The following is a 12,112-nucleotide window of genomic DNA, read 5'->3' as shown; positions in this document are numbered from 1 at the left end:
TCAATTTTAATACTGGAGGGCTGTGGGAAGCGGGCAGAAACTAGCCCCAGGGGCCGGGTCGACGGAGCTGTCTCGCTTGCCTCCTTAGGGACGGGAATCTGCAAGCCTGCCTCGGAAACCGGACGGAACAGCTGTCAATCTTCCCTGAACAAGGGAAGTGAAAGAAACCGTTGATTCGGGGGTGGGGAAGGAAGGGTAATGGGGCTGCGACCGCAGAAATTTAACTGAGGCTGCGGACGGGTGGGGAGGGGCGGAGCGGGGAGGGAAGTGGTTGCGGGACCGCAGAGACTGAGCAGAAGACTCTGGTTGCCCCTCGGTTTACTTGCAGGCTCTGACCCTCTGGCGGAGACGAGCACGGAGCGCGTCTGAGATGCACCTGCTCAATGGGCCGTGGTGGCTAGCATCTGAGCGTAGGTGCAGCACCCAGCCGGGCACACAAGCGGGAGGCAGGAGGAGGGAGGCCTCCGATCCCCCCAAACACTTCGGCCCCGGTAATTATCCGGAAGAAGCGCCCTCCCTCCCCACGGCTTGACTTTGCGCACCTGTTTCCTAGAAGGTGCAGCCGTGTGCGGCTCCCGGGACACCGCAGGGACACGGGTGGCAGCTACCTTCAGCGCCGCAGGCCAGCAGCAGCAGCGCGCTTTGCTGCGAATGTAGGAAGCAGCTTTGGCCACCGGAGGGCGCAGCTGCTCGGAGGGTTTTGCAAAAGGCGAGTGCGTGGCGCTTGGGCTGAGAACGTCCACAGCCCACACTCAGCAGAGGCTGGGACTGAAGGCGTCTGGGGTTCAGCCCCTGGGCTGATTTCACATCCTGGACTGCGCTGAAGTGTTGGTTTGTTAGTCTGACTTTGGTCAGTATTTTTGGCGGCTGCCACATATCCTCCACCCCTTTTTGCGATGATGGTGTTACATGGAATAAAATTCATCGATTTTAAGTGTACAGTTTGATAAATTTGGCAATTCCATGAGGCCGTTTAGTCACCCCACAATCAGGACGTCGAACATTCCAACATACTGAAAGCCCCCTTGTACCTCTTTACTCTTCACCTTCTCCCCCAACCACCCACTACCTAACTGGGGCAACCCTTCAGCCACTTTCTGTTACTAAGCTTTCCTTTTCCAGAATGTCTTCTAAATTGAACCATGGAACCAGACTTCTTAAGTTTGGAAATTCAGCCACATCCTTGCATGTTCTCATACCTTGCTCCTTTCCATTACTGGGCAGTTGTCCATCATAATGGGGACACCGCAATTTGTTTCTCCATTCACCACTTGGTGGACATTTGAGTTGTTTCCAGGTTTGAGGTTATATGAATCAAAGTGCTGTGAATGATATTGTACACGTGTTTATGAACATAGATTTGTATTTCTCTTTGGCAAATACCTAAGTAGTGGAATTGCTGGGCCAAGTGGTAAATGTCTGGGTCACTTTCTGAGTACTGCCAGACTGTTTTTTAAAAGGGGCTGCACTATTTTACATTCCCGCCAGTAATGTATGAGGGTTCTAGCTTCCCCACATCCTTGCCAACACTTGGTACTGTCAGTCTGCGGCTCTGTCTGACCACCAAGTTTTTATTTTTACCCTATTAAGTCCTGCATACCCCAGGACAGCAGTTGCAAGATGCTCCTACCACAACGCTTTGGCAGCATGAAGGGCAGCTGAGGAGTCTTTGAGCCCGACAAGACAAGATTCTGTGGGTGATAACCTTTGTTTCAGGTTACCCCAAGGCTTCTGAGCATCAGCAGCTACAGTAAAACAAAGTTCCAATCCACAGATTAGATGGGATGTTTTCATGCAGGGAACCAGAAAATGAACACTAGCAACACCCCCCAAAAGCTTCTGAATGCACTGGATATATTTAGGGTCAAAGGAGAGTTGTCAGCTGACAATGGCATTGGCTTTGTGGAGACCTATATGGAAGTTTCTTACTTGTAATTGATAAACTCGAAAATTACTTATACCATTCCAAATGCATAATTTTGTATAAGTAGTGCTTATATGACTTGTTCTTCTATGTTTTCCACCCTCTCTCCGTTTTAAAAAGGTTTTTCAATGTTTATTTATTTATTTAATGTTTATTCTTTGAGAGGGAGAGAGGCAGCACATGAGCGGGGAGGGACAGAGAGAGAGAGAGAGAGAGAGAATGTGAAGGCTCCAGGCTCTGAGCTGTCAGCACAGAGCCCAACATGGGGCTTGACCCCATGAACTGTGAGATCCACTTGCAGTTAGATTGAGACCACGTGATTAAATTACAGAAGAGGAGCAGAGAAGTTCAGGCCAGACCCTTAGAAATATTCCATGGGACCCTCTATGTCTCTCTTCCCCTGCCACAGCGACTTTATAGGGCACATGCCCCAGAAAATGAACTTACAGGATAGAAGAGGGCCATCTGATTCCACTAGATTTTAGGGCAATAAAAAATATATCTTTTCTGTTTTAAGTAACTGAGATCTGAGGACTTTTTTGGTTACTACAGCAGAGCCTAGCCTAATTCATATATTTAACCAATCCCCCCATTCTTCCAATGTCTACAGAAAAGCAACTTGGACATGATGCTAAGACCTCATTTGAGAGTGGGAATATCACAGTCCTGGAAAAGAGAATGTTGAGGGGGCAAGCATCTGATTTGTCCAGATGGACTAAGGAATCCTCCTCACTTCCCACACTTTTCTCTCATGTCCTAATCTGTCTTGTAGCTAGAACAACAGTGGCTGAGATAAGGGAGAGTGAGAACCTGTACCTGTAAGACCTTGGTTCTATACAAACAGTGCTCATGGCAAATTGAAATCTATAAACAACCTCCCACCCTTCAATTTAGGTGATAGTTTCCATAGCCCTCAAGAATAGTTTCCTTGTCCATGTTGCAGACACAATGGTACATGAAATACAAGTCTGCTTTCTTACCCTTTTCCCCTTCTCTTACACAGAGGGCTACAGGCAGTAAGAAAGGAAGAGTGATCGAGGTCTTTGATCACAGCAATAAATATGCATGCTTTATTCATTTATTTCAGACTCCATCAAACTTAGTAGGAAAACCCCCTGCTCTTCGTTATTATCTGTGAACAGGATATTAGGAAGTCCCATGATGGCCAAGGCAAAGGGCTGAAGGCCTGAGGAGTAGGACAGTCTCACCTGAAGGCAGGTGGAAGGAAGAGGAAGGAACTCACAGCCTCTGGACTGGCTTGCTGCGTGTGCTGCATCATGACCTTTAGGAAGCCAGAGACTGAAAATCAGAATGTGGTGAACTGCATTCCAGGAAGTCAGGGGAAGCTGGATGTGGACTTGGTTTGCTCAGGAAGAGAAAAAGTATATTTTCAGAAACATTCTTTTTCTTTTGATTGTTAAAAAATAGTCCTTGACAATAGTTGCCTCATTGTCAGAACCTCAAAAGAGCTCTGAGAAGCTCCAAGGAATCTTAAGAACATACCTCCCTCCCTCTGATCTGGGTCTGATCTCCCTCCTCGTTCATGTGCAAGTCAAGGAGCTTGCCCCATGGGCTCCGTCAGCCCCGCCAGTCTGGGAGTCCAGGTCCATCGGTCATGAGCAAGGAGCCTAGGACAGCTCCAACCTTTGACAAAAGTCAAGAAATGGGGAAGTCAATATCCTGTCCCATCTACATCTTGTCCTCCTCTGCCCCCAGTGCCGTAGACCTCACGGGAGGTGAATGAATAATTCTGGCAAACTTTGTTAACCATGCAGCCATGTCCCCTCAAATACCCTGACCACGAAAACCAAGGAGCTCCTGAGGACCTGGGCAATGCTCAAGATGGTTTGCTCTGCAGTTGGAGCCTAACCTGTGTCTTGTTCTGTGATAATTGCTTCATATTGTTCTGCTTCAAAGTCCACAGGATGAGCTTTGTCACTGAAGGATCTTGTTGCTTTAACATCCTATTTTTATTGTGCTTTATTTTTCTTGTACTTCCAAACAAAGTGCTAACTCGTAAGAATGATTGGTGAGAACATTAATGTTTTTAAAGCTCTTTGATAGTAGAGCCCTGTTAAATTTCCTCTCCATCATACCATGTATGTCATCTGACAGTTGTCACTCGACTTAAATGGTTCTATTAAACTTTCAGCTAAAATGCATCGTTCTTTCATTATGCGATAAATCACAGGATAATAGTTCATAATTCTCCATGAAAAATTCACTGCATTCCAAATATGTTTTCTAGAGATTATTATATACAGATCCAGTAGTTATGTCACAGCAGTTTTTGTTATGAAAACTTCATCAGTACAAATATTAACTTATTTAAATATACAGATATATTAAGATACCACAAATACCAAGATAAAGCACTAAACTCATTTAAATATACAGATATATTAAGATACCACAAATACCAAGATAAAGCACTAAACTCTTATGTACTTTATTTTTCCCTAGATGTTTTCTTTTTTAAGGTTTTCAGAGTTAGGATTTGAAAACAGAAAATGAAACAAGGGGGAAAAAGAAGGAAAATTATTTGGATACTTGAATATATTTTTGGAGGAAATACAAGAAAGGCCAGATGGGAAAAAAAGAAACTTTAGAGGTTCTTGATTTAATGGTGTGTAGTAGGCATAAGTCTTGGATTGATGCCCTCTACCTCTGTGTCAGTCATACTGAAGAAACATAAGAAAGACAGGAAGACGTAACACTCTCCCTGCTGCTCTCACTTGCACGTGCTCTCTCTCTCTCTCTCTTTCTGAAAATAAATATACATTAAGAATTTTCAGTTATATTGGGTACAAGTCCTGATACAAACTTTGTAGAACAGTTAATAATTATCACTAGGTTGCCCACTTCTCAAATGCAACTATTCCCCCTCTTTGCACATTTGACCCTTCAAATGTTGTCTAATAGGCAAAAAAGTATTGCATGTATTTAGTAGACCACTTGTAAAAAAAAAAAACTACATCTAAAAAAATCATAATTTGAAAGTCCAGACATACATAATGCTGCAAATATATTTAGGAAACATAATGAATTGCAACAGGAACTCCTCTAAAATACTTCTAGGACATTCTATATTTCTTACTTTGTGTTCACTTGTGAATAATGCAGCAAAAATCTCTCTTGAAACTTGAGGCTTTAAAATATTGCCCAAGACATTTACAGCTACAGGAAATACAGAGCTGCATTAAAAACATGTTTGACAAACCTAAATTTGAGGCCATTTTCAAAGACAAAGTAGAAAGACTGAGTTAAAAGATGCAATAATCACTTTAAAATTATTGATGATTTTATTGCTAAAGACTTTAGAATGCAAGCTAAAGGTATACTTCTGAAAAATATCACCTTTAAGCCTTATTTACTTGATACTCATTTTAGATGAAGTAAAATTAATGATACAAGCCAAGTAATGCAGGAGCCAGATTCAATGTGCATAGTGATCTTGACCGCATCAAAAAATTAATAAACTCTCTGAAGACAACCAGTGATTATGTTTATCAACCATCTGTTACTGATGCTAAATAAATTGCAGAACCTCTTGATTTTGACACCAACTTCTTCATCATTAAAAGTAAAATAAGCAATCCCTATCAAAATTACACCAGCATTCTTCACAGAGCTACAACAAACACTCTTAAAATTTGTATGGAATCAGAAAAGACCCCAAATAGACAAAGCAATCTTGAAAAAGAAAACCAAAGCTGGAGGCATCACAATCCCAGACTTCAAGCTGTGTTACAAGGCTGTAATCATCAAGACAGTATGGTACGGCACAAAAACAGACACTCAGATCAATGGAACAGAATAGAGAGCCCAGGAGGACCCACAAATGTATGTCCAACTAATCTTTGACAAAGCAGGAAAGACTATCCAATGGAATAAAGACAGTCTCTTCAGCAAATGGTGCTGGAAAACTGGACAGCGATATGCAGAAAGATGAACCTGGACCACTTTCTTACACCATACACCAGAAAAACAAAAACAAACAAACAAAAAACCTCAAAATGGATAGAAGACCTAAACATAAGACAGGAAGCCATCAAAATCCTACAGGAGAAAGCAGCCAGAAACCTCTTTGACCTTGGCCGTGGCAACTTCTTACTCAACACGTCTCCTAATACAAGGGAAACAAAAGCAAAAATGAACTATTGGGACCTCATCAAAATAAAAAGCTTCTGCACAGTGAAGGAAACAATCAGCAAAACTAAAAAACAACCGACGGAATGGGAGAAGTTATTTGCAAATGATGTATCAGATAAAGGGTTAGTATCCAAAATCTATTAAGAACTTATCAAACTCAACACCCAAAAAACAAATAATCCAGTGAAGAAATGGGCAAAAGACATGAATAGACCCTTCTCCAAAGAAGACATCAGATGGCCAACCAACATATGAAATAATGCTCAACATCATTCATCATCAGGGAAATACAAAACCACAATGAGATACCACCTCACACCTGTCAGAATGGCTAACATTAACAACTCAGGCAAAACAGGTGTTGGCGAGGATGCAGAGAAAGAGGATCTCTTTTGCTCTGCTGGTAGGAATGCAAACTGGTGCGGCCACTCTGGGAAACAGTATGGAGGTTCCTAAAAATATCAAAAATAGAACTACCCCACAACTCAGCAATTGCACTACTAGGTATTTATCCAAGGGATACAGGTGTACTGTTTCGAAGGGCCACATACATCCCAATGTTTATAGCAGCACTATCAACAATAGCCGAAAGAGCCCAAATGTCCATCGACAGATGAATGGATAAAGAAGATGTGGTATACACACACACACACACACACACACACACAATGGAGTATTACTCAGCAATCAAAAAGGATGAAATCTTACCATTTGCAACAACGTGGATGGAACTAGAGCGTATTATGCTAAGTGAAATTAGTCAGTCAGAGAAAGACAAATATCAGATGATTTCATTCATATGAGGACTTTAAGATACAAAACAGATGAACATAAGGGAAGGGAAGCAAAAATAATCTAAAGACAGGGAGGGGTACAAAATTTAAGAGACTCTTAAATATAGAGAACAAACAGAGTGTTGCTAGAGGGGTTATGGGAGGGAGGATGGGCTAGATGGGTAAGGGACATTAAGGAACCTCTTCCTGAAATCATTGTTGCACTATATGCTAACTAACTTGGATGTAAATTTTAAAACATACGTACATATCTACATAAATTTTAACAATGGAGAAAAAGAGAGAGTGGGATGATTAACCAACTGGGCCACCCCAGATGCCCTTCAATAAACTTTCATCTGATTTAAAATAATAAAAATTAAAAATAAAACAAAATAAAATAAATAGATAGATAGCTGGTAGGAGGAGGAAGCTTTTCAACTGCAAGTCTTGTGATCAGGCCTCAAACTGGATTTTAAAATCGATTTCTTTTTTTTATATTAGTTACAGTAATTTCATTATTAAAAGAAAGGTTTATAATACTGAAAGAATATCACAGACATCCCAGTCATCCCAGTTCTCTGGATGACATCTAGTTAGAAAAGTTAAAAGAGAGAATCTATTTTATTTTATTTTATTTTATTTTATTTTATTTTATTTTATTTTATTTTATATTTGTTTTAAGAGTTAAAAATTTTTTTGAGTTTATTTGTTTATTTTGAAAGAGAGAGCAAGCACAGTAGGGGCAAAGAGAATCCCAAGGAGGCTCTGCACTGTCAGTGCAAAGCCCAGTTGGGGCTTAATCGTGAGATCACAACCTGAGCTGATCAAGAGTTGGATGCTTAACCAACTGAGTCACCCAGGTGCCCCCTTTTTAAAGAATTTTTTTTTAACATAGGGGCACTTGGGTGGCTCACTCGGTTAAGCATTCAGCTTTGGCTTAGGTCATGATCTCATAGTCTGTGAGTTCAAGCCCAGTCTGGCTTTCTGCAGTCAGTGCTGCTTCAGCTCCTCTGTCTCCGTCTCTTCCCCCCCTCCCCAAAGGAAACATTTAAAAATTTAAAAAATTTTTTTAAATATTTATTTACTTCACAATTTACTTTTTATTTATCTCCCAATCATGAGATCATGACCTAAGCCACCCAGGCGCCCCAATTTGAATTATGTACCACTGCTTTGGAATGTCAAATTTGCTACTGAAAATAACTTATAAACATAGTAAGAGATGTGATATTGATGGGTTACCATGTATGAGGAACTGAAAACCTTAAATTGCTTTCTAAATTCTAATGTGTGTGTCTTTTAGGCCTTGAGTATATTTACAGCAATAATTCACCAGGAATTTCCAAATACTTTTGTAACTTTCATGAGGTAGATACTTTGGCCAGTGGAGAATATAGTCAGTGAGGAATATAGCTTCTCAAAATTAAATTTTTATTTTAAAAAACCCCTAAGTTTATGTTATATCTGAGGATTATAATATTAGAGGCAGACTGTCATATACAGTAAATATCTCTAGAGAAAATGAGAGATTTGAGCAAGTAAACATTGAAACTGCCAAACTATCCTGCTTCTGTGAAAGTGACACAAATAACTTTTATTTTATTATTTTATCTTATTTTATTTTATTTTATTTTATTTTATTTTATTTTATATGTGTGTGAGAGAGTGTGCGTGCAAGCAGGGAAGGGAGGGCTGAGGGAGAGAGAGAGAATCTTAAGCAGAATCTCTTCGCCGAGAGTGTGGAGCCTGATGCGGGACTTGATCCTACAACCCTGGGATTACGACCTGAGTTGAAATCAAGAGATGGAAGTTGAACCAACTGAGCCACTAACTAACATCTTAGTGATATTGAGTTCCTAATTGTTCTCCTAATAGTTTCAGGCCTATTATTGGATCATCTATAATTTAATTTGTTTAATTTATACAGAACTGATATAAACTTTATGGTTATTATAATGTAGTTGAAGTAAATTTTATTATTGGAAAATTTAAAATATGCTAATTTTAAAAAACTATTATTTTCCCTGAGTAAAGTCACCTTTTCCTAATGACAAAGCCAGAGTGTGTCTTCTTCCTTGATACCATATCGGAGAAGGATGGACCATTCTTGATCTCCAACCTGTTCCCTCCCTCATATCCCCACCTCCAAAGGATTTGGAACAATTTCATGTGGTCTATGAACTGTCCTAAAGTGGCTGCAAAACTCTGCATGTATGTGCACTTGTGCCTTTTTCCCCCGGGACAACTGTCCCTGCCTCTAAAAGATCAGAACCTATTATTTTAGACTGCATCAGAGGCTTGGTAAACCAAAATTGCTGGGCCCACCCTCAGAGTTTCTAATACAGCAGATCTGGAATAGGGTCCAAGGATTTGCATTTCTAACAAGTAACCAAGGGACGCTGCCATTGCTGATCCAGGAACCACATCGGAGAACCACTGCTTTACATCAGCAATGGCCATGCTCCATAAGCCCTCACCGGCAGAGCCCTGTGTATTAACTACTCCGTCTTAACCAGCAGAGGGCAAGCCCACGCTTACTCCAATTTGTATGAATAGCATCTTCTATCACTAGGTGGCAGCACCTGCCTACAAATCTCTACATACAGGTCTCCCATAAATGTAAAAAAGCAAGATTAGAAAGCTACATGAAAAGCCTTTGTCTACAAATTGGATGGTTACCTAATTCTGACAAATGATCAAAATGTCTATCCATGAAGAATACATGCTTGCACAAACTAGGCGTCAGGTAAGAGTAAAATATATTGTTTGAGAGAAAAAGATGCTATGTGACCTCTGGCCTCTGGCCTGATGCTTCCAGATGGGGTTTCATACTTCTCTGTCTGATGATTCGGAAATGTCCCTCTGCGGAAAGTCCTGGGCTGGATGCTGCAAAATTACCCAACATGCTCATTAAATATACAGATCCTTCCCTCTCTCCCTCCCATTCTAATGAAGCAGATCGGGGGTTAGGCACTGGCTGTCGTATTTTTAACAGGCATCCCAGTCGATTCTGAGGCAAAGTCATGTCTTGGCTATTAGCATCTGTACATTTAATAAACTAAACCAATGTTTAGCTATGAATATTTGGATATTTCTGCTTTTTGCAAAGTGGTTCTTTCTAGGTCCAGACATCATAGTGGTTCCAAATGCATAGAGTTCCACAGTCCAGTGTGGTGGCCACTGGCCACGTGTGGCTGGAGCACATGAAATGGATGGTCTGAATTGAGACGTGCTGTCAGTATTAAATGACAGCAGATTTCAAAGACTTAGTAGTGGGGAAAAGGAGATAAAATAATTTTATTTTCATTTATTTATTTATTTAAAATTTTTTAATGTTTATTTTTGAGAAAGAGAGAGAGAGCATGAGTGGGGGAGAGACAGAGACAGAGGGAGACACAGAATCTGAAGCAGGCTCCAGGCTCTGAGTTATCACCACAGAGTCCGACGTGGGGCTCGAACTCACAAACCATGAGATCATGACCCGAGCCGAAGTCGGAAGCTGAACCGACTGAGCCACTCAGGTGCTCCAACATAAAATATTTTTAATGTAACCAATAGAAAAATTAAATTACATGGGTGGTTCACAATCTATTTCTCCTGGACAGGTTAGTTAGAGGATGTAAATAACTTTGAAAAGAATGGGGAGTGGGGTGGGAATGGAAAGCAGAGAGGCAGAGCATAACAGGCTCAGAGGAGGAAATTTTGAACCTCTTGGCATTCTAACAGCATTCTCAGACCCAGGCCTCATACCCCGGCAGCTTGGCCAGGAAAAGAAACATCCTTCAACCCACAGGCACTGTAGTGCTAACAACAGTTTATCCATCAATGAGTTTCCAACTTAAGCCCAAACTGACTATGAAAACCCGGGAAACGTTCACTCTCTAAATAGGTTGTGTCTGAAACAGCCTGGGTGTTATCCACTTGCCAGAACTCAGATGGCACTTTGACATAGGAAAACAGTGTAGTTACTACAAATGGCTGTTGGTATGTGGGCTAGCCCACTGGCACCTACTTAACCTTTACAAGAGCTGAAAAATTGGACTTTGCTACAGAAAAAACTCCACTGCTCATAAACAAAACTGTGCTCGCTTACTCTTTATTTACTGATTAGCAAAAGAAACAGAATGTTCGGATTGCCTGTCTGCAGTACCAATACCGTGCTCTGAGAACAAAGGGCAGGTTTATCCTAAGCTGTGGTCCTCAGTCCTCAAAGGCAGTCCTCTGGGTCAGCAGCACCAGCATCATCTGGGAACTTGGTTAGAAATGCAAATTTTCAGGTTTTTACCCCAGACCTTAGAAATTCTGCAGGTGTGGCCCAGAAATCTGGGCTTTGACCAGCCATCCAGGTGATTAATTGTGAGGATGTGCCCTAAGATGGAGAAACACGGATCTATACTGATCTAGATAAAGAGGAGGCCGTATAAAGGGAAGCCCAAGGGCACTGAAAGCTGTTGCTGGGAGATGCTGTCCACCACATCTGCTGACATTGGAATACTGTGTGGTGAGGCAGGTAGGGCCTGGATTTTGAATCCAGGACAGCCTGGGTCCACAGTTGAATTTCATTCCCTACTGTGTAACCTGCCATAGTTACTAGACTTTTCTGAGCCTGCTCTGCCATCTAAAAGATGGGGGGAAGTAATATATCTTGTGCATGATTCTTCTTGGGAATAAATGAGCCACTGTATGGAAAAACTGCACACGTTCTTGGTACAGAGCAGGAGATTATTTTTAGTTACACGAAAGTAAGACATCCATAATGCTAGGGGAAAAAAAACAACCTGAGGGCTTGTGTGGCATCATTCCATCCATCGTTATTACCTTATCTGTGCCTGTAACGTGCTTGCACTTTGCATGGAAATTACTTCTTTTCCATGATTAGTCAATTAATCTGTGACAATTTTATCTAATCTCATTATCACTGAATTGACTCATTAAAGTTTTATCTCCTTGGTTTTATTGAATCAGGTTGGATGGCAGTGAACATCCCACACGGTTTTTGAGGGTTCTGCTTTCTTTGCCTTCCCATGATATGGCTTCAGAGCCCGGCTTGATCAGGAGAAACTAGTTTGTTAGTATTTTTGAGCTGGGACCTGGATGCTCATTCCTGGGTTTGCTGCTTTCCCAAGTCTGTCTCAGAAAATGCATAATGCTTTGATATCATAGATGCTTGCTGATGGGAAGGTGACATTGGACTATGGAAAGGTCTGCCCGGGATTTAGAAGCAGCAGGCTTTACTCATAGGTTTTTCTGTCCTCAGTCT

General features: G+C 41.3%; 1 pseudogene; it reads right to left on the bottom strand.

Annotated features, from left to right (window-relative positions):
* Nucleotides 1-380: 380 nt before the first annotated feature.
* Nucleotides 381-12,112, bottom strand: part of LOC120236218 — a 77,578-nt pseudogene continuing 65,846 nt past the window's right edge.

The sequence above is a fragment of the Hyaena hyaena genome, unplaced genomic scaffold, assembly GCF_003009895.1.
Source record: "Hyaena hyaena isolate Hyena2069 unplaced genomic scaffold, ASM300989v1 scaffold_149, whole genome shotgun sequence".
NCBI lineage: Eukaryota > Metazoa > Chordata > Mammalia > Carnivora > Hyaenidae > Hyaena > Hyaena hyaena.
This window is presented reverse-complemented; position numbering and strand designations above follow the sequence as displayed.